The sequence below is a fragment of the Simochromis diagramma genome, unplaced genomic scaffold, assembly GCF_900408965.1.
Source record: "Simochromis diagramma unplaced genomic scaffold, fSimDia1.1 OVJJ01000603.1, whole genome shotgun sequence".
Classification (NCBI taxonomy): Eukaryota; Metazoa; Chordata; class Actinopteri; order Cichliformes; family Cichlidae; genus Simochromis; species Simochromis diagramma.
Window position 1 is genome coordinate 9,330,453 of NW_024387414.1, and position 21,896 is coordinate 9,352,348.

At 40.0% G+C, this 21,896-nt stretch overlaps 1 long non-coding RNA gene across 1 annotated transcript; it reads right to left on the reverse strand.

Moving 5' to 3' along the window:
• Positions 1–8,765: 8,765 nt before the first annotated feature.
• Positions 8,766–21,858, reverse strand: LOC120721122. Its single transcript, XR_005693115.1, has 2 exons — positions 15,935–21,858; positions 8,766–15,390 (listed from the first exon to the last, which is right to left on the reverse strand). It is a non-coding gene; the product is annotated as an uncharacterized LOC120721122 (long non-coding RNA).
• Positions 21,859–21,896: the final 38 nt, after the last annotated feature.

Genomic DNA, 21,896 nt, shown 5'->3' on the forward strand with positions numbered 1-21,896 from the left:
TACCCACTGATCACACTTAAAACCTGCCAGTGATGCTAAAGGTCATTAGTGGCTGTGTTAATTTCCAAAGCTATACTATGTAATGGGGAGAAGAGTGCATAAAACACTGTAGAAGTTCACCAGGGTTAAAACATTCATTTGCTAATTCCAGGATGCATGTTGCCAAAAGAAAACATGCTGTAATTACACAGGGAAAAAAAGAGAACAAGCTACAGTAACACTCTTAGACATAACCATGGATCTCACTGTGCAAACCATTTTCTCGGCAAATTAAAGCATATGTTGGTGCACCGAACAATAAATGTATCAAATTTGCCTATAAACTGATGAGACCTTAGGTTTTTAACCCCGGCTATGTTGAGCTTACATTCAAAGATATGTTTTTGCATTGTTTTTTTAATTATTAATTTATTTATTTTTTATCATTCCAATTAAAAGATCTACTTTTAAAACACTAGGCTGGCATTGTAGCTGCACTGTTAATTACATTTCAGCAGATTTTCCTCATATAATGCAATTGTAACCAAAGATCTTTTTTTTGTTGTTGTTATTATTTTATACTGTAGGCCTAGGAGAATTTTACTTTTACTTTTGATATAAAAATAGGCCAGTTTGCTAAAAATGACACTTAAGACCATTATAACAATTACAGTATTCTTATCTACAGTAAACCCATGTTATTTCTGCTGTGATAATCAAACCAACTCTGATACAGCTAAAAAGATTGATCACTAAAATTTAACCATGTCTCACGAAAAAAAAGAAAAATTCCTGAAATACAGTAATTATAACCTCAGGCTGGAGCAAGTTACAACTGTCATTTCCAATACATAATTTAACAAATAAGCAAATACATAAATAATTCCCATGACCAAATATAATGAATTTGTAGCAAAGCCATCAGCATAAGTAGGCTATCAGTCTCACTTTTGGCTCAAGCCAAGGGAATGGCATGGGGCTGACAGAGTGAAACAAGAACAGTAGCTAATGTTAGCACTGATGTTAGCATTAGCATTAGCATTAGCAATAGAGATAAATGGAACTCGTGGCAGCCAGGCCTCATCTGTCCACAACTAGAGACAGGTGGGCCCTTAAGCCTGGCTTCAGGTTACTGAACCAAGCCACAATGTGCGTCACGTTCTCACAAACACACACGTTAATACTACACGCTGCAGATTTGTGAACTGCAGAAATCTTGATTCATTTACTCTGGCCTTTATAGACATATTCTGCAAATAGGTTACTTTAAAACAAGAAGTTGTTATGTCCTTTTTTCACATTACTTTCAATTTTAACCAGAAAAAAAGGGTTTATTTTCACTATACAGTACAAAGAAGAGAAGCAATATTGTGCATGTGTTACAGAGCTTTTGTGATGCAAATATATGTTGGGGAAGTTTGCTTTAGCACTGTGTGGAGAAACTAAGCTCTGCCACCTGTTCGCCAGATCCAGCGGCTCTATTGAATATTCTTATAAAATCAAAAAAAGGAGGAAGACAAAATCAAAGCATTTCCTGGCTGCCTGGCACAGCTTCTGAGGACTGTCCTATTTTAAGGCTCTGACCTAAAGCAGCAACCCTCTCTTTTAACCTCAAGATGTTGCCAATACAATAAAAGCATAAACCCATCTACCAAAGTGGCCATTTAATGATATGGTCTCTGACTCATTTGGAGAGATGACAGTGACAAGGCCTTACGTTTATGGGACAGATACGTTGCTCTGTCATCTAAATACACAGACCTAAGACAACTTATTTTTATTTTATATTAATAGATGAAAAGCATTGTAACAATATGATTAACTTACTTGCGCTCTGATCAACAAACTGTTTCCAATATTGTCATAATTAAATCATTAGCCTTTCACAGTCTTCCCATTTCCCCTGCTTCAGGAAATGTTTACCAAGGGATCTGGGGAGAGATGCCATGTTTGCCTTGCAATCAGATCTGAGCTAGAATGTGGGTTGGAGGAAGGCCCCTCTTCCTGCCTTGCTGGCTGGTGTTGGATGGATACTCTGGGTGTAAGGACCTAGCTTGGAGTTCTATTTCTAGCCCTGCCAACACCCAGGAACACCCTTCTACCACAACGATCCAACTGTTTCCCTGACTTCAAATCAGATGAGCACTAAACTCTTCACGACACAACTCATTTAATTACTTCATTAGACGAAGTCTGCAGTCAAGCCAAGTTATTTTTACTGGATGTTTGTCCTCTGCGTCTGATCTTACCCACATACTAGCTGGCCATTTCCTCTTAAACTACGCTGCTCTTAATGCACAACCTAGTCCTGTGATTTATACATTTTTAAATACTAACGCTCCAATTTGTAAAGCAAATCCAGGATAATGATAATAAAACAAATAATAATAATTATTAACATTATTATGGATAATAATAATGATAATAGCACATTTAAAACAGACATAAGATTAAGGCAATTTCTTAACTTAAAAAAATTAAAGGGTGCAAATTTCTTTCCACAATATGTACAGTTTGTAAACAGGCAGTCCCCTGTTTTATGCACTGATTTTGATAATAATTTCTGTTCATTTTTTTCCTTGGACTCTCTAAAGAATTAAGAAGATTATGATCAGAAGTCTTAAAACAATCATTTTAAAACAAGATCATGACAAAACTTAAAGAGAGACATAGAAAAAAATTGAGATAGACAGAGAAAATTGAGAACAAGGTAAAGAAACAAGAGTATGAGAGAGAAACGAAGGGGGAAATGAGAAAGGTAAAAATGACTCTTATTGTAAATGCCTGTGCTTGTTAGCACTGTGTCACATGAGCATCCATATATCATCCCTGTCTGTCACTTGACCCTGATGTGTCACAGACCCTAGACTGTCCCCTCAAACACAAGCCCTTCTCTGGTAACCCCTGGGCCCTCTGTGGACCAGTTTCCCCTGACTGCCAGTGAGTGTTAGGCAGTACTTTACAGCCTCTGAAAAAGAGCTAAAGACCACTGGGGATTGAGATGAATTACAGCCGGGGGAGCTCCTTTAACGAAGGGCGTCCAAATTTACAGCTTTGCCAGCTTTCTTAACTTCATGGATGGAGACAAAGCAGGTCTTGGTTTTGACAGAGCCTCAGCAAGTACACAGGGAGGGGGAGTAGAGAGAACGAACACAATACAGAAAGAAAGGAAGACGAGGCTTAGCTTCTAAAAGAGAATCTAATGAATTAAAATATATGAAGCAGAATGCCTCTTGTTATTCTCTCCCCCGACAAGAAAAACGGCAGCTAAACGTCAAGTAATATTTATTGCGACCAACAGCCATTGAGAGGTTATGGACACAGAGGCCCCGACTGCACTCACTAAGTATTTTGTTAGTGAGTGCCGCAGCCAGCCGCAGCATGAAACACATTTTTCTTTTTTTCTTTTTTTTTTTGAGATCAGTCGGTTTAAACACTTGTTAAATCAGCCAAGTTTAAAAAAAAGCTTTCGACTGCTGTCTAAACCTGAATGAAAAGCCCTTTGTAGTTCACTCTGTTGGGTTTGTAAAAACAAATGCACACTACATCAAGCCAATCATTTATCCCCCAGACAAAGATCAAACTAATATTGACTGAAAAACACCTGAGGGATGAGACAGTGAATGCTAATGAGAAGGGCCTTCCTAGCTGTTAATCATAGAGAGACTATTTTCAGGGGGGCGGGCGGGGGGGGACCAGGGACAAGAAAGCCATCTTCATAAACATATCCTCATTTTACAGTATGGTGTACAGGGTCTGGCCGCAGCCAGACTCCTATAAGAACTGTGAATTGTATATTAGCCTCTAAAGCTGGCACTTTAATCCTATTTGCATTCATATGACTATTGCTGGATCCTGGGAGCCTTTATCCCTAGATTTGCCCATTTGTATGCCCCTGTGAGTGCAGGAACTCTATGCACAATACCAGTATCAGGATGTATCTCACATCTTTCACCCTATTTCACTCATGCAGCCACTGCCATTCACTGGTTGAAGGGGGACCAGGAGAACATATTGGAGAATGGTAAAAATAACATGGAAACTTTTGGTTGGGTAATGGACTCTCATGAACACAAATGCACACACACACACGCCTCTCATGCACGCATACAGAATGAGAAAAAAATGGTAAGAGAGAGAATTAAATACTCCTAGTGACTCCCTAGTGGAGAGAGCCACAGGCTTAGCTCCACGGCGGCTGGTTTGTGAATCTCTTCTCCTTAAACTGCTCTGTGCCTCTGTGCACACGTTGTGCTGGTGTGGGGGGTGGGAGGCACTTTCACCCATTTGCACATTAATAAACCTCCAGGAAAAAAATATTAAAAGCTGGGAGAATAGACAGTATTTACATGTGAAACTCCCGAGGACATCAGCGAGTTTGGCAAGGGCCACACCATGGGCCTCTGTGGTCCTGCAAATCCTTGGCTGCACACGGGGGCATGATAATGACATCCTGTGTCCAATTACTCCTGCTGCCAATAGTACTGGTCATGATGGAGAGGAACACACTATTAACCCTGTTAGCATTATCGACACAAACAGCATACCTCAAATCAGGACTCTATTAAGGTGATGGCAAAGGTGATAAAGGGGAAATCAAAGGATATATAATAATAATAATAATAATAATAATAATAATTATTATAATAATTATAATAATAATAATAATTTTGGTCACATTTTACATTATAGTGCTGATATTTAGTCTCTCATGTGAGAAACAGTATTTGCATTTATCAATATTAATGGCAGGCTAAAAGGGCTGCTACGGTGCACAATCTGCAAATATAATGTCCCACCTTATCAATTCATAACACAGACCAGCTAAACTGTCAGAAAAATCTGAAGTCACACATAACCGAGCCCAATACCTACTATTAAGATGGCTCAACATAACAGGACGGCTGCCAATAATTGTACATAAAGATATGGGAAAGCCACAGTCCAGCTATGAATATTTCATGAATTCCAACACAAAGAGCATGCTAAAAGGATCAAAGAGAAAAACGGGAGAAGAGTCAACGTGAACATCCAAACAATATGCAAGAATCCCGACAGTATAGGTCACATGCAAAAAGACTGGGGTCACACTGAAATTGTCCATCAGTCAGACAAGCAGAACTGATTTGGATGCTAAATAATGGTTTAGATATTCAAAAATTCCATATATATGCGAAAGGCTTCAGTGCACCCTGGATCTGGCCTATCAGAGGAGTGCTCTGCCACCACACTCCCTCATGCAGACCCATGCTATGCCTCTGAGCCTATGACTAACACACACACACACTTGCAGATATGCAGACATCCAGATACATAGTTCATGTATATACACAACACACATGCACTTAGTCTCATACCTTGAGAATGACATAAAAACTGACATAAATTATACACACCATTTATGTTTCCCCCATAAAAATAAAATCAATGTATAAAACTGAAACAGGTTTTTTTGATAACATCAAACAAATTACTGAAAGTTTTGTGTCAATTCTCAGATGGAAAAAAACAAACAAATATCAACTTTAAGCTAACACCCTGCAATGAGTTTATAAATGCTGAGCAATAAAACAAAGCAGAGACATGCTTTGTTTTCCCGATTCATCAAAGTCTTGTTTCCATAGGGCTGCATGATGCTTATATCCTTTTAAGATTAATATAATTCTGTCTGAAAGTAAGAAAAAGCAGCAATTTTCACCACGAAATGTCCCTGTCCTTTGCATCCTATACATTTCAAAACCACATAATCAATGCAAAATTTATACAAGGCAGTGTCTTAAAATCACAACATGGTGCCACAATTATATTGTGATCTTCTGCTTATTCAAAGGGCCATCTTGTTGTGATTGTCATCTGCCACTTGCCATTGAAATGTGTTTTTCATGTTTCTCATCTCATTGAATGTCAAACATCTCTTATTGAGGGAGCCAAATCCATCTGATGATTTTTCCACCCCACTCAAATGGAAATGGTGCATGTGACAAAACAGTCATATTAACATAATAAAGGAATTCGCCTTACAAAAACCTCAACATCTGCCGGGTTGGAGAGAGTAATGGATAACATTTCTTTGAATCCAATTGATGGATCTGATGGCGCTTAGACAGTCATTCACATCATGATGTCTCAGGAGAGGCCAATAATAGGAACAACATGGGATTAATCTCAACACTCTTGACTCAGACGAGACAAAATATGCATGGGCCCGCAGATCTAAAAAGATGCTGTTATAAACAAATTTGTTTGAGAGTTTTCTCTTTTTTCTTTCTTTTTACACAGAGGCTTGGAGTGCATGATGCTTTGCAAAGGTATCAATAAGGCCCAAAGAAACAAATGATATAATGGGACAAAGTACCTGTGTTATGGAAATGAATTATATTTTTAAGATGAGGACACACCGTGACCCTGATGAGCAAAAGCTTTGTTCATTTTAAACTCAAATGTTCCTAAGGAAATAGTCCGATACCACCCCTCACACTGCTCCTGCAACTAGCATCAACTAAGATTATAAAACTCAGTAATTTAACTTTCAAAGAAGTTCTGAATTTCTTTATACACTGTGTGTTCCTGTTAATGTGTCTATGATCAGTGCTTGCTGACTGCATGCCAGTTGTCAGGTGATTTATTTGAGTTTTTGGCAAGTAAAAGAATATATGAGTTGTATTTAAACTGGAATTAATTTCCCAAAATGCGATTTATATAATAATATAAAAGGTCCCTCGTGTTATTTTTATATCCAAATTTAATGCAAAATTCCAAAAAGTTTGATAACAAAATAATAGAAAAGCGCTCTGAAAGCACAGAGACCATCCTACTCAGTATACTTCACATTTTAAAGAAAAAGATTAGGGCGTCTGGACAAACACAGTATGTAATATGTTCTTCCTTTGATCTTGCTTTATCTCTGCACTAAATCCCATTCAAGTTTCATGAGAATAAAAAAAAATACATTCTTGAGATATGCAACGTTATTGCAGGTTTTAAATGAACTCTGCCGGCATCCAATGAATTCAGCGCCAGGCGGTGGAGTTGTGGTTACAGCGCAGCCAAAGAGGACCAAATCACAGGACTGTAGGGAGTGAGAGCCAAAGTTCTCTACTTACTGCCAACTAAGATCATATTAATTATCACCAGCTGAATTTTTAATGGACTGCAGCTTTTGACCACTGTCACTTGTCTCTTTAAAACATAGATTTCTGCCATTTATCTTATTCATGTTTAAATCTGGTGACATTTCTCCTTGATGCTGTGTATTCAGAACGCCCTGACGACTCATGACAGACGGAGGAAATCAAAGTGAATAAAAGACATATTTGAAACCTGGGGATGATCTGGCCATCCGGAATGCTTACAATGACCTGAATCTGATGGACAGATAATTTCTTGTGAGCTGACCTCCAAGACAACGGTTTAATAATAAATACACTGTGTCTGAATTAAAAAGACACTGTTCTACATTTTTAATGCAAATGTATTTCTGCATGCAATTAAAAATGAATGATCACAGAGCTCATGTCTGTGGACCTGGGGCTCTTGCTCAGCTGTTTGACCATGGGGACAAGAGGGTGAGATTTCAGTAAGGACAAACTTGAAAGAAGAGAAGCCAAGAAGAGGGGAGCTTCAGGGAGAGATGGGATGCATGAGTACTGTCTAGAAAGGTTGGTATCTCTACTTTAAAGACTATCTAACCTGTACAAGTAACCATGGGAGTTTCTGGCTGGTGATTAACATGTTGGCTGGAGGTTTAAATCACTCCAGGACATAGATGGCCCACTGTTTGACTGTGTGATATACTACTTAGTGGAGCTTCTCTGATGGGAAGAACATTACTGATGAGAACTGAAAATGAGATTGCAGAGAGCAGGGGCAGGAATTAGGTCTGACCTGAATGGGTCTGGGGGTAACATGGAGGCTATCACATTAACCTGACGGGGGCTCCTTTAATAGGGTCCAGGGCTTAAACTGATATATCAATTTCCTTCCATGTGGACGACTTCAAAGGCCAGAGCTCATTCTCGCCACTTGTGCTGGCCCCCATCAATCTCTGGCTGCTGTGGGCATCATCACCTCCAAGCCTGAGACAAGCTAGGATAAAGATCAGCAGGCACCAGTCAATCTGCAGCTTTGTCCTGACTATCCAGTTGTGGTCAGAGAGAAGATAGCACCGTCAGAGTTCCAGTTATCTCATTTTTTCAGTGACTGTACACTAGCTGGTACTATTTATCAAAGTGGCAAAATCCGAAGCAACACAGTAAATTGGTTTCAACATGCAGGTCAATCAAACGCAGCACTATTCAGCTTCAGTATCACAAAATGATTGTAATTATAATCACAGCTGACAAACATTTCTCCATCTGTGTGTGCTAACGTCATAATAATTACCCTTGTCATGCTAAATGTGTAATTTGGCAACACAAATCACGGCTTTTACCTCTGCTGACAGCTAAAATGATAAAGATTCAGTAAAAGCATGGCAGAGCACCTTCCAGTTCACTTCCACTATTTGTATAGAAAGACTCCCCCCTCCGACAACAGAGACACAAGAAACTCCTTTCTTTTCACTAAACTCTCTGTTCTCAGAAATCATATCAAAAAGCTTCTCTCGCAGTGCAGGCCCTCCAGGGTTCTGATGTCACTTCCACTGTAACACTCCGCTGATGACTGACATATGCTTCACATGAGTGTGAAGAGAAAAAAAAAAAGGAAAACAAAAAAAAATCCTACACGTTACACACACACCCTTTTTGTTTTAGACGACATTTCCGACTTTACGCTAACTTGTTTTGTCAAAACAATTCCCGAAGAAATTAAACGACACATTACTCAAGTCAAACCTGAAACCTAGATCTGCCACAACAAACCTAATCCACTTTGAGCAGCCCCTGTGTTGTGGTGTCCTCGGAGTGTGTGTGTTTCTCTTGAAACATGACTTAGGTTTCAGGAAGTTTTAGGCCTGGAGTCAGTCATCAAGGTTTGCGGTGGTGGTGGTGGTTGGGGGGGGCACAAAAACATGGCCTCTGACGGCACTGATAATGATCATGAGCAAGTCCCTTTGAAGAACTTTCACTGAGTGTGAACGAGATGTAAAATTTGTGAATGAATTACCAAAAAAGGGGGCATGTGAGTGGAAGGAGCAAAATATACATTAAATGTTTTCTTTTATACTCAAAATTAAAATAATACACCCCCACCTGCCCCAAAAATAATACTAATAATCTCACACATACAAAATATTTTCAAGTGTAAAAACACACTCTAAAGGAGAGTCCTACAGAATTCGATGGATTGAAAGAGCTGGAAAAATTCCATATTTGTTATAGAGTTCCTTTGAGCTTTCACCTTGTGATCAGAGCATCATTTAAACAAAGAACAAAAGATGGTAAATATTTGGGGAAGGAAAGAAAAAGTGGTCTGTGTAGCGAGTTGCAACAGTGAAACTGAGCGGGGCGGTGCGCGGAAAGGGCCCGCTGGTGTGGGCTACAGTTTGCAGTGCATAGCAGCCGAGATCTATGAATACAGATCAGGGGAGATGTGAGGGAATTTTACAGCAGGTATTGTCTGTCACTCACCCCGTCTGTCTATGTGATCACTGCCTCCTCGGCGGCTGTTTCATCTTCAGCTCTCTCACACTCACTCATTCTCTCACACACACACACACTCCTCCCAGTGCTACCAAAGAAGACCTGGTGCTGTGGTGTGCCCTTGCCAAAAAGTGACAGGTGTTCCAATAGGAAAACCAAAAATCAAAGGCCCATGATTCCTATTATACGTTGTGATACCCTGCTTATGTCTGGGTTTGTATAAGTTACTGACATCTGGATTTGACTGAGAATATATAACCTACACGAGGCAGAGCCTGAAAAGAAAAATTAGCCGTGACGTGAAATTTCAGATATGTCACAAATCTAAATGTGATCTGTTTTTTGCATGCATAACATATTAAAGTGTTATTTATCCAAACTCTTTTTCATTCTTTTTTTTTCTGTTTTCTTACAATGGGGAGAAAAAGCTGCCAGTCGCGTGCCTCCATGGCCCGGAGCCCTTTAACACACACTGTGAATTATGCCTGCAGTGAACATAAACACAGATTTTACAGCAAAACAGTGTTGTATATACACACACAGACTTGAAACACCCGCTCCTTCTCTCATTTAACAGCATTACTGCTGAGATGAACCTTGCTCTATCTCGCCAACACATCATCCGCTGCCTCCCTGAAAACAAACATGTTGATAAGACGGATGAACAACGTTAAAAGTGAAACACTGAACAACAAAAAAGGCAGATTTCTCACAAGCGGTGCCACAACACACAGTCAGCTTGAACAAGTGTTTGTTTTTGCATGGGAGCGTCAGTGTTGATTTCAAGCCCGAGGAGAGCAAAAACACACATAAAGCTGCCCAACTGTTCAATCACGGTGCTCTGCAAATGGGAATGGGCCTGCAGTCTCAATTAGCTAAGTGTAGCAGGCAGCTGTTGTGTGGCCGATGGAGTGCATCGTTAATTCTGTAAATATACCTTCCCTCATCTGTCTGAGAATCACCCACTCAGGCCACATTTAGGCCAGATGAGCAACAGCTTCGCCAGTGTCTGGTAAAGTTGGCAAAAAATGTGAATGACTCAACGGAGCATGGAGAAAATTTCAATGTTCCTTTCGAGGGATCTCATTTTTCTTTTGAATAGACACAGTACAAAGTTGCCAACTTCGCTACAAGGTTTCAAATGTAAAGGAAAATGAAGCAGCATTTAAAAAATAGAAGTAATTGTTGTCTGTTCATGTTCCAATTGTAGCACCTTTTATTCAAACTGAACAACAATGTGAAAAATAAATGCTGTGCTCTTTCAGGAGCAGTGCACCATTGAAACTGATGGTTTAGCACTTGTATTGTTCTTTAAAGTTGGAGCAGAGCGGCAACAACATTCTGCCTCTTCTTTTATGGGCTATCAATAATCTTTTTCTGACACATTATTTGCTGGGTTGGAAGAAAATAGGGAGCAGCACGGTCAGTGGTTCACCACAAAGACTTCTGGGATCTGGCAAGAGCAGCGTGCGTGGGCGATGCATCCACCCTGGGACCCTGCCAGGATGTCTTTTTGACCAGGCTGCTGGAGCACTAAGGACCAGTGACAGAACTGGACGCAGCCTTTGGGGAAAACAGACAGAAGCAATTAGATGACATGACAGTTATGAAGATGATTCTTTGGCAGGTTAAGCTCAGTTTAGAGTTATTCAAAACTGTATTTTCTGGCAGAAAACTAGTGATTTAGCAGCTTGCTTTTACATTAACATCTAAGAAATTTTTGCATGATCTCATGATTCATTTTATTATGTATATGTGTGTATATATATACCTCATGACCTAACAGTTATTCAACGTCCACCAGTATGCTCTTTTCCATTTCTTCTCATTGCTGCTATTTTTCCCTTGATGACAATATTGCTGGTGTAAAGAATTTTACACCCCCCACCAACCCCAGCACAGCTAAGGCTTTTGGGGAAATTAAATAACCTGAGGATTGAGCTACTTTAGGAAGCTCAATTAACATATTTGCCTCTAGAGGAAAATATTGCCTCAAGTTGAATGGACGGTAATTTTACGCATGGATTTTTCCATCTTAATTCTCACAGCTTTGAATAATCCGGAGAATTTGTTTTACAGAACAAGGGGTTTTAACGTTCTGCACTGAAGATGGGGTGGGTACGTTTTTTGAGAGCTGTGTGTCAAAACAAATAACACTGCATCTCAAAGGGTCATACATTCAGTTGTGTTAATTGAACATGATTCAGTGATTCAACCCAGCATTAGTACATTATAGTAAAGATGCAGCTTCCCCAGAGCGAGATGCAATTTCTCAAAAATACAGCTTGTGCTGCCCGATTGTTGTATACTGGCAGAAACCATTGTTGGCCACTATGATTTTAGACAATCTTCAAGCCTGGTTGTAATCCTGTAATCCTGCATCCCTGCACAAAAAATAATAATCCACAATATCTATATCAGTTAAGCGCACAATATGTTACATTCCAAAACTATTCATCCAAGTTTCAGAGCTTGAGCTTTTAATTATTTGTGTCTATTTCTAAATCCTCATTCACACATAACATAGGGGTCAAATTCCAATTCCAATCTTGGTTCACCTTCCGCGCGTTATGTTTAAATCCCACTGTGCACAAAGATCAAACACTTAAAAAGTTGGGATAACCTTTATTACTTCTCATTAGTGGGTAACCTGATGCACGCTGACAAGTTTAACAGTTGCTGCGGTCAGCTGCTGATGCCTCCAAATGGCCTGGCCCTTTGAGAAATTGGCTGACCAGACAGTGAAGTAGTCCCTAAGTCTAGCCTAGTGTGGCTTAGCATGAACTCCATTTGCGCTGTCGCCTCTAGGCCCAAACAAAAAGGGAGTTTTAAAAATGGGCTTTAAGCCTCCAATGGCTCGGCTGACATCCACTACTACAGATCATTAAGGCTCAACAGCTTCTCCCTCTCCAGCCTCAAACACACCAGTGGAGTCATTAAATGCAATGTGTAATTAAAGTTGGAATAAACAAAGGCTTTTCTGCGGGTCTTTTATTTCTCCTTCAACCATGTGTACATCTCTCTCATTTTCACACATGCGTCCTGATTATCTCCTTCTTTTCATTCCCGTTTTTTCCCCTCTTTCTGTGTCTCAGTGTTGACATATAAGAGAGGAAATTCTCATTGGCTCCCATGGTGGTGGTAGGCATGGACGAAGGCCCTCAGCCTAATTAGAAAACTAAATACTCTGAGTAATGCCTAACCCCTGGGAATACAACTGCCATATCTCTTACACATGTGATGTGGAAGGACCCGAAATGCCACTGGGGTGTCTCGCTGAAATATCCTGTGCTGTTCCCCTTTGCACAGCTGTCCACACAGACTCATGCACTTAAGACAGGCTCGCTTTCATAGTTAAAATAGAAATTTGTGTCCTAAGTGCCGCAACACAGCTAATGCTAAATATTTAATTCCCGCGGGTGCTAATTATGGTTGAGTACTGGCAACATGGATTCCCTTTTTTCACTCCACATAACAACTGTAAAAGCAATTTAAGCATTTTTCAATTAATTAAACACATAGTCTTCCAGTAACCTCTTGTCATTTTGCCCTCCAGGACCATAGCTAATTTGTGTAGAATAGAAACTGGAAAGGGGAACGAGTGGGGGTGGGAGGAATTTTCATCTTTGCAAAATGCTCCTACAAAGGAATTAAAAGGGAAAACACACAATTTTCATGAGAGTTTAAGAAGATCACACTCTATTCTTCTCTTTCAAAAAGCCCGTAGTATTGTAAGTGTAGTTTCGAATGTTATGAACCTATATCAGATGATTGTAACCACAAGCACCAGCCCCCATTATGTTATCAAAGCAGTGGAAGATAGTCTGGCCATGAAGCTAATCCCTGATGTATTTTTAGTCACAACTGACTGATGAAGTGAAATTACTACATCAGTGATAAAACGGGACTCTCTCAAAAGCTTATACAAGCAGCAACTGAGAGAGCTCTTTAAGCTTCTGCGAATCTAAATGAGCCTTTACAGCAGTGGTGAAGAATATGACAATATGGTAAAGATGACTAGTGGTGAAATTAAGATAACGATACATTATGTATCGATAATATGCTGAAAGGATCATTTCTACTATGAAGTTCAGTTTCATTGTGCCAGTGGGCCAGCTTAGAATATATAGCAATCTGATTTCATTTATTCATAAAAACTAAAAATAAATAAATAAATTAAAAAGGAGAAAATCTATCACCATTTTTGTGATACAAAAAGTGTCTTTTTTTAAGTTCACAATGATGCCAAATAGAATTACACTTATTGTACAAAGTATGATATTCCTCTTTGTGTATATGCCATTTCGGTGCATATGCACATGTATATGAGAGCCATTAGGAGGGGCAGTGACACACCCAGCCTCTTATAAAGGCCCCTGTCACTGAAAGAGATCAGAAGCAGGCTGTGAAATCCAGCTAATAGTCATTATGGGATGCTGGTCCCTGCACACTCTGTACCTGCTTGCCAAGGCGGCTCCATCACACTTCATATTTGCATTGTGTCATCTTATCAGCATTCACCCAGACAGAGGACAGATCTCATTGCGGAATGACAGCTGCATTACTAATATCAATAAATAAGACTGAGGGGAAAAAGTAGAATTAGATGTCTGTCACTCCAAACAATAAAATAAAAAATAACTAAAATAAACCACACACACACACAAATCCTACAACAGCACAAAAATTGAGATACAACCATGCGACACTAAAAATAGCTGTAAAAATAATATTTTCCCCTGATGTAAAATTTATGTCCAAAATCTTTGTAGAGGACCTCAGCATGTGGTGCCCACCCCCCTGTTCCAAGCAGCGAGGAAGAGTGAACTCTTAAGAACCCTGTGTGCTCAGTCACTTCTGGGCCCATGCAGTCAATAAGGCTATTTCTGATCTCCGGATGGCTAGGGTTTCAAAGCCTGTTTAAATGGGCTCCCACAAAGCCGGAAGCACCAACCTCAGTCTTCTCCCTTCCTGTCTTTCTCCCTCTCTTTTTCCCCCTCTCTTCTCCCCCCCTCTTTTTCTAAATACTGAGAGGGAGCTCAGCTTGCCTTTCCCCTTGCTAAAGAGAAAGGGGAAAGAGGAGCAGGCGGGGGGTGGTGGGGGTCCTCCCCTTCCACATGCACGGTGGTGAGGAAAGACAGGGAAGCGCAGGGTCAGGGCTCCTAGTGCTAAGCTGTGAAAGGCAAACGTTTGGCAGAGTAATTACACGCCGCACTGCTCTGGGAGTGATTAGTGATAGTTGTCTGTTCAAAGTGTTTGGAGCTCACAGCCTTTATGGGCTACGCTTGCCTTCCCTTTGCTTAATGTTTAGATTGCATTTGCATCAGGAAGAGAGTTGCATGTGTCAACATAAACAGTGTGCCTATGAAGCTCACCAAGTGTGCACTTGCTTATCTTGCTTATTATATTATTATCCAGGAAAGACTGTTACATTATTGTGGCGTACAGCTCACAGTTTATCTGTGTTGCTTGAGTTATCCAGGACTGAATTATAATTTGCCATTCATAGGCCAAAAGGCTTGTGTTTTGAGCTTTTATTTATTCATTTATTTTTATTTTTTTAAACAAATAAACAAAAAATTCTGGTTGGAACCTTCTGTTAAATGTCTCAACTTGGTGCAACAAAATCCTCTGTTTTCACCAGTCAGATGATACTGAACTGCACTGCAATCAGCATGCTCAGGTGGTATAGCCCAACCTGCCGGCCTTTGATGTCCTTGCTGTGTTTATGTTCGCTAGCCATTCTGCTCCAGCACAGTCTGCAGATGTGACTGCAAGCGGTAAGGTGAGCTGCAACACTCCAGAGTAGCGTCCACTTGTAAAGCATACCCTGACAGAGGGTGTGGCAAGAGAAGAACAAATAACAGGATCAGAAGTGGAATTAGCAGTTTAATAATATTAGCATCAGACATGTTTCAGTAATCATTCCAGAAAACTGAACTCCTTTTTTGTCAAATGAAAGAACTGTCAGATTTAACTTATCAGTGACAGCATTGTGCGCAAACTATTCCCTTTCTTCAATTGCTATCATTTACTTTATTTTTAAAGTAGAAAAAAAAAAAGCTCTGGCTCCTGGACAGGAAATCTTTCTTTCATTTTATCCCACTGAAAATGTAACGTATACTTAGAAAGGTTTTTAATCCTACTTATATTTTTTGAGGCCTTAAAAATACCTGAACAAATCAGAATCATATTTATCAAAGGGATGATAGGTATCATTTTTCAACACCTTCTGAACTTAATCCCAACACAGGGGCCAGCTAACAGAGGCTTGATACCTGGGTGGCAAAGAAGAGTAGAAACAAACACAGCCGTGGAAAGAAAAGGAAATACCTAAGGGACTTTCTGGGATTGGTGAAGAGGTAAGACAGTACCTGTAGTGCAATCCCTTCCAAATCTGCACCAGGTGTCAGGCATTAAGGAGAGCATCTCCGCTTTGGATTTCCACGTCTGGCTCAATAACCCAGGGCAGTGTGTCAGATGTCGGACAAAATGGTTACTTTCCAAGAAGAAGAAGAGGTAGAAGAAAAGAGAGAACTGAGGCACAGTGTGTTACAGAGGACGATTCTGCTGACAAATACAGATTTGCATCTTATCTAACTTTTTTTCTTAAGTATATTATATACCTATATGTGGCAGTAATTTCAGGACTTTGCAATGATTCTCGTCAGTGTCTGACATTTAAATATTCAATTACGCATGAAATTTCTCTCATATCACTAAAATTGCAACGAGACAATAAAATATGGGCAGCAGCATTTTAATGAGTTAAGATAGATTAAAGATTATAATACACTGTTATCCCACTGAGACTTTCGGTTAACTACAAAGACAACCAGTGCACTGCCTATTCCCTGTGTGAAAATACAAAGAAAGATAGCTTGACATTAATATTACATTCTTAATAATGAAGACAAGTTCTAAATTGAATACCTAGCAACTTCTCAATTTAAAGCAAGTAAGCATTTTGCAAGTGCAATTGTCCTGAAACAAAACAGTGACAGCAGACTCCTTAAGTACCAAGAGAGCGAGAGCAACATAGAGCCATGTTGGCATTGTTGTTTCCGCAGATTATACATGACACACCGAATAAAAGGGACTGATTGTAAGATGTTTAAATGTATCAGAGGCATGGGAGAGGAAACTTAATACCTCAGCATTGGGAGATGGAGAATGCGACCGGGCACGTGCGGAATGCAGAGTGGCAGGAGGAAAGCAGCAATCTAAATTTCTAATGCTGAGGATGTTTCCCATTCCGTGTTTATGAAACATGGCTACCGGGACTACAAAGGTAAGAGGATACAGCATCAAAGCCTGCCCTGACAAAAACAAAAAAGCAACAATGCTGCAGTGGAATGCACGACAGAACATAATACTCCACCTCCTCCTTCTCCTCTCCCCTAAGCAGTCTCATTTGATTACAGTGTAGCAGGCCCCAAATCAACCTCTTAGTCCCAGTTCTCACTCCCCGCTGGTGCTGTGAGTAGGAGGTAGAACACAACTTGCCAAAGTGGCTGCGAAGGAGATGAGGAGAGGTGATGCTGTGGAGGAGAATCTCTCATTCTGAGAACAAAAGAACACGGCAACGGGTAAGCCAAGGTGTCCGCGGCAGGGGTGGAAAGTGGCTGTCATCTCGAGTGTGGTAACTGAGGCAGAGACTGCATGTCTGATGACGACGAGGCAATGTATCGTTTACAGGCTCCCTCAGCAGAAGCCCCTTGCATGTCCGTCTCCAGCCACAGAGTTCGCCCTCTACTTAAAGCAACAAGAGTCAGGCTCAGCATTACAAGCCTATTAAAAGATACTTTTAATTATGCCCTGCTCTCCCGGGATCACTTCTTCCATGAACTCTGTGTTTCTTTGGCATGTGCACTTAGGAATGGCATAACCAGAAGCACGTGTTGTTTTCTCCCTCCAATTAAAGGGCATGTTGACAGATTAAGGCTGCTTCTGGTTTGTGCTCCACTAACGCGTTTAGGGAAGATGATGAACGTGGAGGGGGGAGGATGGGGGCTTGAAGAGAGAGAAAGAGAAAGACAGATAGAGAGAGAGGAACTGATATAAGAGAAAAGGAGAGAAAGAACATGCACATGAACCCTGAGGGATTAATGTGTTTACATTACCTGGGCTGTGATCTATCACCAACCTCGTCAACTTCTATTATGCATCACATACATAAGCAAGCAACAGACCTGGGAGCCCCTGCAACTCACTCATACTATTTCAATTGGATTAAGTCAGTGCAAATATCTAGGGCACAGCTCCCACACTGTGGTTTTAGCATTCTAGTTGTCATTTGATTTGTATGTTGTATCAGTTTACCTTTGTAAAGGTGACACAGAAATGCCTCCTACATGTCTCCAGAGCTTTTAAGTAACATGAGTCTTGGATTATTGCCATATGGCACCTATAGTACCTTCACCATAAACATGCTATTTAGCCATAGATCTGATAAGAAGCGAGTCAAGTATGGACACTCTCAGATCATGAATCAAAATACACAGGAAAAGTTGAATGTTGAGTGTGTTGATTCACCATCTGAATGAGGTGTATTTAGTCCCAGCTGTGCATGCAGGTCTGCAAAATACTCAGTTGGAGAGGTTCAGCATCACTGGAGTGAAGTCTGCAACAGGGCTCATATTCACACTCAGGCTTCATTATATCCAATCAATATTCATTTACTCACTGAGCCTATTGACTCATTTCTGAAGTAATACTTCAGGTCATTCGTCTTGTCATGGAACAGGGGGAATTATCTCTTTTATACCAACCCCCATTTGGAGAACGAAGTATGGGTTGAGTCTGGATACACCCTATGGATACAACTGTAAATAAATATTTTTGATAAAACACAGAAAAATCAATGGGTGCTTCCTGTGATCCATCTCAAGCGAATCAATCATCATCTGCGCAGCTGGCAGTGTATTGCAGGAGGATGGCGTGGCAGTGAGAGAGGGGTGTAATCTTCGTCTGATATCTCTCATTTTGGAATCGCTTCCCATAATAGGGTCATCATTTCATCACTTAGCCAATCCAGAGGCCTGCCATTCAGCCTTGCGGGGATCGTGGGGAGTAGGGAGAAGAGGGGGGAGCTGATATACCCCATCAGGAGGAAACCGAAGACACACACACACTCTCACTCCATACATCTTCATTCAGGTCAATAAAAGAAAAAGAGATCACAAGAACAGAAAGGAGATCAAAAAATAGATTCTCTCCCCTGAAAGCCATATTATTGTGCTTCATGTAAATTGTATGATTATTAAAGTCAAATCAGCCCATCGAATCATGGGCATCAGTTTGTGTGAGGAAAAGTGGTGATACTAAGTAAAACATTAAGGGATTCTATCTCGAATAAAAAAAAACCAGGAATAGCAGCAATGCAGCATATTTAAAAACTATAAAAGAGTTAAAAAATGGATAAATTATTACAGTTCTATAAACACAGAACTGACTTTTTGAGTATATATCCACCTGTGTTTTTTAATTATCGTTTCAAAATGTGAAAAAGGTTATTTAACTTAAGGTGTATTCGCAAGTGTGCTTGTGTGTTTGAAGGTTAGGGTGCATTTCACTGACTGCTTGGTGACTTCATCAACGTGGATCTGGGATTCAAAAACAAAAACAAAGAGTCAATTATTATTATTTTAATTCATTTAGGAAAAATAACACCAAGAACAGCAACTTTTTAAGAGTGAATTGGGCAGTAAAAAAAGGAATAACAATTTTAGTCATGCTTATCACTTATATAACACTTTAAGAAATATGGAAATTTACAGCTCTATAATGCAAAACTAATAATAGCCAATCAAATGCTAGTTGTTTAGTCAAGAGCTAGTGCACATATGTTTAATCATTTAACAACCCTCCCTTTTGAGAGAAAAAAAAAAAAAGCAAGGTCAAAAATAAATTACATCCATTATTTGCAGCAGATCTCCCCACAGCATTTGGAGCGAAAACTGTTTTGAATTTCAATTGGCTTCCAAGTGGCAAAAGCCCTCAGCTAATACATCAAAGAAAAATTGGTGTCAACTAATCGGTTTAGGACACAGATTTAGAATGGTTAAAAATCCCATGAATACTTCAAGCATTTTTCTGTATACCACTAAAGGCTTGGGAGCAGTACAGCTGACCTTGTGCGCTCCAGAAACCTGTCTGCCACTCGACATTAACTGACTGTTTAACGCACCCAGCCACGCAATTAGTCCGCCACAACGCATAATGTTGTGTAATAATAGCTTCTATATCCAATTTAGATTACGCTTGCTCCCTCAGGCATTTTAAGTGGCATGCATCATCTTTCATTCAATTCTTCTTTGCCACTTAAAAACGTTTCCATGCGTCAAAACGGAGGCAGTTCACTCAGGGGGGAAAGAGGAAGAAGAAGAAGTGATAGCGAATAGGAAGAGACAAAGTCAGATAATATCAGAATAATTAAAATATAAATGAAGATTAAACCCAGACTATTGCGAACATTTGCGTAGTTCAAATACCTTTTCGCATTAAAAAACACACACAAATGGACAAAACTGTACTCACCTATACCTCCTCCTTTATCGGAGCAGTGCTGAGAGGCGGTAGCAGTTGCCATAACCCTACTCCTATTATAGGCTCCGTGATCTCAAATTATGGGTCCTCCTCCTACTTCAGAGAGCAACACTGAACCAGAACGCATTAAGGAGGACACATGACACAGACCCTTCATCCTAGGCCCTCAAAACTTTTTTCCCCTATATCTTATGAAATAAATAGATAAGTAAATATTTCGGGATGAAACAACCCACAATATTCCAGTTATGGGAATTTTATAGCTCGTGGCACACAATCACTCCACTATTAAATACATTTACGTCTCTAATAAGGAGGCTGTTTAACACTGCTGCTTTATTTGAACTTTAACGTAAATTAAAAAACGAAAATATATATATATGTATATTAGTACCATCTGTTATTATGAGAAAAGTTTCAATAATTACTTGAGTGTCTAATCACTACAGGGCGCTGTGAAACTAGGGCTCATGGTATCGCTGTCATCTGATTAGGCTATACTGTAGGATCGCTTTGTGTATCCATCTTTCTCTTTTTCCCCTCTTTCTCTCCCTCGTAAGTCTGAGTCTTCTCCCACTGTACCACCGTCATCATTCTTTGCTCTCTAGAGGTTTTCGGAACGTAAGAAACACGTGACAATATGTGCACACACACTCTTTAGCAGCGCCTACAGCGATCCCTTTCGGCTTATCTGAGACTTGAACTGGAAAGTCACCAGAATGAGAATGGGCTTTTAGATGTTTGAAACATACTAAACAAAATAATACAATTCAGCTCATATTTTGAATCCAAGTTAGTATTCCATACTTGTGAAAGAACGACATTTATGTCCCAATAATAATTATAATAATAATAATGACCGTTAATTATTATATTTAATAATGATGCCTGGACTTATCTTTATTAAATATATTTAAATATATTTAACTAATTAACGATAAAAGCGGTACATTTAACGCCGTTTATCTGTTTTCAGGAACAGAAATGCATCTACAGCGATCAAATGAGTTTGTCCGGTGAGATTCGGTGCACTTGGCACTGTTCTGCCCTGGTTTGAAGGTTCATGAGTTTCTGGCAGTGTAGCTTATCCGACTTGTTCATTTCAGGATAATTTGCAAAAAAATACAATAAAATAAGCAAATAGCCGTGATCACGGAGTGGACGACCATGCGTTCACAATTAAAACATAAAACCGTCGACATGATAAAAAATAATAATAATTCTCACCTACAAAACTATTCTCACACAGTTGTCGCTCGAGGACAATTTGCGCCACCTTACTTTTACTTTTGTCACAGGCTATACTGTCTTACCAATGCAACAATCGTCGTGCGTTAGAAAGTCGACTTGCACAACTGTAGTAATCCATTTGAAACCCCAACTGCCGATTTTAATGCAAGGCGCACGGAGATCGCGGGGCGTCAGTCTGTTGATTTAACGCAAATATGTGAAATGAGGACGTTTTTAAGCACAAAGAAAGAATAACAAAAAAGAGAGCACTGCGGTGGACCGTCTTTTTTAATTCCTGCCGGTATCTTGCGAGCCCATATCCTGGCATACAACAGCCGACTTGTTATTGATCAAGTGTGAAAGTGACGGCTTCCTATTTGGAAGAAAAAGAAGAAAGTTGGGAGTTGACAGACTCGCATGGTGTCGCCATCCAAAGGGGGGGCTGCAAGGCGCACTTGAGACTTACAGCAACAAGCCTTGTTAAAGAAGAAAAAATAGAGAAATAGAGAATGAGAAGGGTTGTTAGTTAACGCAACGGAAAGGAGGGGGTGTTAGAGA